General features: G+C 37.0%; 1 long non-coding RNA gene across 1 annotated transcript; it reads left to right on the top strand.

Moving 5' to 3' along the window:
- The first annotated feature begins 2,662 nt into the window (after nucleotides 1-2,662).
- LOC135157230 (uncharacterized) lies at nucleotides 2,663-5,636 on the top strand. The gene is made up of 3 exons (XR_010296259.1): nucleotides 2,663-2,911; nucleotides 4,592-4,758; nucleotides 5,526-5,636. It is a non-coding gene; the product is annotated as an uncharacterized LOC135157230 (long non-coding RNA).
- The last annotated feature ends 212 nt before the right edge of the window (nucleotides 5,637-5,848 follow it).

Genomic DNA, 5,848 nt, shown 5'->3' with positions numbered 1-5,848 from the left:
CATTGTTTCAAGGACGGTGGAGGGAACCGCAGTGGCATTTCTAGGCCAGAAGGTCAGATGGGAACTGCGCACTGTGGTACCCGCCCCAATGAAGACCCTCAAGACGAGATGGCGTCTGGCGGTTACTTTACACTCGAGCTAACGAAAGATCAGATCGGGAAAGGGACAAGCGTGGGGTTCGGAATTGAAGCCAGTCTCGAAAACTCTGATTATTTTACCATTTGCAACAATGTTGATGAATATGACGGGTCACAATACGCTATTGTCAATTAATAATAACGTTCAGTGTCATTTGAGTGGTAACAAGCCAGTGGCGTACCGTGGGGCACGGCATGGGGGAGGAGGGGGTGACCAGCAAAAATGTTGAGTCACTTATATAGTGGGCGTGCGAAGCGCGCCCAATTGCCAGGTTGGTCTATACTGACCTAATAGAGACATTTTAGGGACTTTGTCATTAAACGGCTATGTATCTCACTGATCAAATAAAGCAAGCGTGAGCTGAAAATTGTTTATATTCAGACCTAAAAAAGGGCATTATAAGCAAATTTGTGTAATCATGACGTACCTGTCCCATAAAACAAACAATGTGAGCGCGAAGCGCCGTCTGATTTTTGTGTATATATATTAACCACAAACAGGGACATTTTAAGGACTTAAAAACAAAAGAATTCATGAAAAGCATACATATCTTACCATAGTCATCTTATGCGAGCGCCAAGCGCTTGCTGATTTTGTTAGAATTACACCAGTATTACCACTAACGCACTTTTTTTAGTCATTGTAATCATGAATATGATACGTAGCTTACAAATCAAATATTTCGAGCGCGAAGCGCGAGCTGAACATTTTTGAATTCAGACCAGAAGAGGAGCATTCTTAGGCTTGTTTGTAAGAATTTAAGACCATACGTATTTTATTAACCAAATGATGCGAGCGCGATGCACGAGCAAAAAAATATTGTTTTGATATTCAGATCAGGAAAGGGGATAGGCCTATTAAAAGGACTGTTTTTAGGAATTCGTGAAGAGCAGACATACATGTATGTCACAGTCCACTATTGGGAACGTAACCACGGACTGGAAATGTTTAATATTCAGACCTTAAAAAGGGGCAATCACTTTAAGTATATAGTCATGAAAAAGCATATATCACTACATAAAATAATGATAACCCAAAGTGTGAGGAAAATTATATTTGGTGTATATTGACTTGAAAACAGGTTGTTTTAGTATAACATTATTATATATCTCATTCATCAGATAACTGGACAATGCGAGCACCGGGCACGATGAACACATTTGCCCTGCGGAAATTACGTTTTATTATGTTATGAGAAAAAATATAATGTATAATATAACAATATGATATAATATACAATAAATTATTTTCCCCCACTACCATGACTACGTTTCTCTTTCTTCCCCCCCCCCATTTTCTTTTTTTTTGCCAGCCAATTGAGGGAAAGGGGGCACGTGCCACGTGCCACACCAGCTCTAGAGTGGAGCCCTACAGCCACTCTTGAAAAATGTAAGACCTAGCGCTACGCCATCGTCTTTCGAAACGAACGGATGCCTCCCCATCATATCATGCTTTAATTCAGGAAAAATATGGAAAAACTATTTTTTAATTCAAATAATACTATCATAATACATCTTTAGTACAAAAGTATGGATGGACATAAAGAAATTGATAAGAACAGGCGAAATGGATCATAACCCGAACCTTACGAGGTTTCATTCTAAGATAAGCGGTTATAATGACGAAATCGGGCAACCTTCTGACCATCTCAGATATGACTTTACTTCAACTAGAAATTGAGAATAGTAATAGAAATTATTATTTTTAGTAAAATCCACTAACATTATCTCATACACATAAGCCTCGTAAAATATTGTTTTTCAAGATGACGTTTGGCAGTTTGACGTTTGACGAAAAGAGGTGTTTTTCATGAATTGGGGGCAAAGGGTTCAAAACTTAATTTTTCAAGATGGCGTCATTTTGCGGCCATCTTGGATTTGATCAAAAGATGACCTTACACACTAAAAATTATTTCCTTTTAATGGATTCTACACACCCCTAAACCCCTAAAAAGAGTTATTCCTCATCATTATGAGGCAAGGGGTTCAAATATTAAGTTTTCAAGATGGCATCTCACGGCCATTTTGGATTTATGCAAATTAGCAAAACTGCCCAAAATTGCCGTTTGGGCAACCATGCTTAATTTGTTATATGACCCCATATGAACATGTATCAAGAAAAAAAAATTGGCGGAAATAATATTTCTATGTTCAGTAAATGTCAAATCGACTTTACTTACTTATCATACCAATGAATAAGATTTTCCCATCCAACAGCAATCAAAAGTCGGCATTTTCCCCGAACCATACAAATACTTCATTCCGCAGAGGGCACACTCTACACAACCTCCTTGTCAGGACTGGACACCCTTTTCCAAGGTTACACGGGCCTGATTACAACCGGCAGGCAAAAGATATTCATTCGAGCCAACCCATTCTCAATTTTTTAATTTGATATTGCTGATTGACAAAAATGAATGAATATGATTGACACTCTAACACTGATTCTAGGGAGTGTACCTACTGGGGGGTGTTTCATCAATATTTTCGTCCGACAACTGTCAGCGCTGACTAAAATTGTCAGCGCTGACAATTTAGTCAGCGCTGACAAAAATTCGTTTCATCAAACTCTCGGAGCTCCTCTGACTATTGTCAGAGAATTTTTATTTTACAAATCGTCTTGAACGAGGTTCGCTGACTAATTAGGCCACGCCCACTCCCAAAGTCGTGAAAAAGATGTAAAATTGATTGATGTTTTCGCCACGACGATTCGAAATGAAACGAAGAAATGAGAAGAAGCGAAGGTCCTCGTAGAGGTGAATGAGGATTTTACCGTAAGTAAAACCCTTCAAAATGTCGTTCATATTGTATGTAAGGTGATTGAATTATTCGTTGTGCGTGATTATCAAATGAATTACAAGAAAAGAGGATCTTCTGGCAGGACCCCTGTCGATACGATCGGTGAACTTGACAGTACAAAATCCAGTCTAGTCCCATACCCGTGTTTCTGTGTCTGTAGAACTATCTCAGGTCCAAACTAACGACACGGCTCACGGCTGTCACGTTTTTATGATCCGCACATGGCTGCAATGTTATAAATTTTGCAAAGAGAATTCTTTATATTGTTCTACCTTTATGTCATTCTATGTTGCAAATCATATTTTTTCATTTCCTTTGGTTTTGTAATAATTTTGTTGCTCGGTGTAGTCGGAGATTGGCTTGATCACCAGGCAAACCAGCGTGTGCAATTGTAAATGTACACATATCCAATGGGGCCATCCTAATTCTGTGTTACAGAAATTGGAATTGAACAGGAGCTAAATCACATGGTAATAGTGTGAGTGGTAAATTTGTAAAGTGGATGTTCTCAACTATTAATGTAGGCTTAGCCTTAGCAAGTCACAAGTCGAATGAAGTGAAGGCTCTCGACAGCTGTCGAGGATTCGGGCGGGGGGGGGGGGGGTGATGCGATTGTGGCAGAGGTGCGTTCACACCCAATAAAAATTAAAATCTAGATATAAAAAAATTATTAGATCTAAGTTTTAAATAGTGCAACCGGCCCGTGGCCGTACTGGTATAGCTTATAGGCCTAGATCTATCTTAAATTATCTTTGACTTTGCGCACTCAAGTGAAATGAGCCATTTCATAGCTCCCTTTAAAAAAAAATATTGATCGTCCAATTTGGGGGAGACGAAATAATGCTCTTCATTTGTGTGCGATTATGAAGTTTGTTTGGCTTTTATTTTTCTAACTCAATTTTTTAGACAAATTACTATTTAGCATGAATCTGCAATAGCATCGGTGTTATTGGGGTAAATAAATTAAATTATTGTTGATAATGTCTCTTAATCTTTTTTTTGAAAAATACTGTCGTACCACATAAAGTTAGAGTCTAGTCATACCTAACCTTAAATAGCATGTAAAGGTTAAAGGTCTCTTCAATAGAAAAAAATATAGGAGAATATGGAATGGATCTCATCAATCCCAAGTATTTTTCTGCCTTGAATCTCATATTAAAGTTCCATTGAACAAAGGTCACAGTCCAGAAATAGTTGACAGTTTGATGGTTTGATGGGGATGCAATTTGCTGCAGTTATGAATTAGGAGCCTATTCATATTTTTTATTAATTTGATTGTGGCTTTTAACCGGCAAGGTATCCAAGCGCTATTGAGTTAGAAAAAAACTTTTATTTTTATTTTTTAATTAAAAAAAAAATTATTGAAAAAGCTGTTTTACTATTTTGTATGGTTAATGTGTTAATTACCGTCTTGTTTATAATCAAGTGAAAATTATATGAATTAACAAGGATAAATTGTTGACCGATTGTTGGTAAATTCTATAAATTTCAGGATAATAAAAGAAGAAAAATGATTGGTATATTCGATCATTCCCCTTTATGAAATGTCAACAATATTCATTGAAAGTGCAGTATTTTTCAATGATCACTGTAAATCTACATATTTTCTTTGCTACATGTATAACAATGTGATATTATTAATATTTTAATTTCAGACTATGGACATTTGAACAGTATGCAGAAGAAGACGGATCTGGAACTAGAAAGCAAGGCTCTGACTGGTCTACTACAGCAAGGAATGTGCCAGCGGCCAATTTGATGAACATGTGACAGAAGATTTGGCAATGGGTGAAGAAATACTGAGATTGAAATGCAACCACAGGTAACATGTAGACTAGTAAAATGCGATAATGATTAAAAAATAATGAAGGATATTGTTTTGGTTGCAGAATGTAAAATCATAAAAACCCACATCAATGACAATGAAATCGGACTGTGACCGGATTTTCTATTTAAAGTCAGTTTGAAATGCAAACATTATATAAGCATGAAAGACATAATAGATTCAATATATTTTGCATGTTAGCTGCAGGGTCAGCAGAACGGTTTTGAAAGTGAGGGGGCTGAGCCGAAAGTGGGGGGGGGGGGCTGACCAATGCAAAAAATCATAAGCAGATGGTCAATTTTACATTTTTGTACATGGTTTTGGAAAACAGTGCGGGGGCTGAAAAATATGAAATTACCATCTGGTTACGATTTTTTGCATGGTCAGCCCGTTCACTGTAAAAACCGTTCCGCTGACCCTGCAGCTAACATGCACCCCCCCCGCCGGTTTCCGGAGCTCCTGCTCTCACCCCTCAATCCATTTAGCACTACTTGCTCATGTGTATGTACATACAAGCTACATTGTGAGGAATAATTTCACTTTTTAAGTTTCTCAGCCAGAGCATATGTCATTTTTACTATTGTTTGTATTTTTTATTAACATAATAAAAACTTGAACCCTTTATTTACCCCCTTCTATATGAAACCTGGTAATCAAAAGATGTTTTATTTCCCGTTTTTAGACATGTACATATACATGTGAGAAGAAATACCAGATTATGGCAAATATTTTAATTAGTTATTTCAATACTATTTTTCCTTCAGGTGGAGGCTTCAACCAAACTTTTCAGACAGACATGAGATACAAAGTTACACAAGTATAAATGGTTGAAGGTTTAGGAGAGCCAGACAAGAAGGCAGGAAATGTGATGTCACTTGTAAGTTAAAACACTCTTGATTATGACTGCCTCACTTTGGCGAAGAAAGTAAAGTCACATTAAAAAAAATATTAAATTACTGGTACTGCTCTCTTCTTTATTTGTTCTACTCAAATATTTGAAAACAATGACATCTATAAGTGCTTAGATGCTTAATTGATTAATGGTGATATTTATTGGACAGTTGTAAAACAACCAATATCAATCAAT

This window comes from Lytechinus pictus, chromosome 17, assembly GCF_037042905.1.
Source record: "Lytechinus pictus isolate F3 Inbred chromosome 17, Lp3.0, whole genome shotgun sequence".
NCBI lineage: Eukaryota > Metazoa > Echinodermata > Echinoidea > Temnopleuroida > Toxopneustidae > Lytechinus > Lytechinus pictus.
The sequence above is the reverse complement of the archived record's forward strand: the minus strand, read 5'-3'. Positions and strand labels throughout refer to the sequence as shown.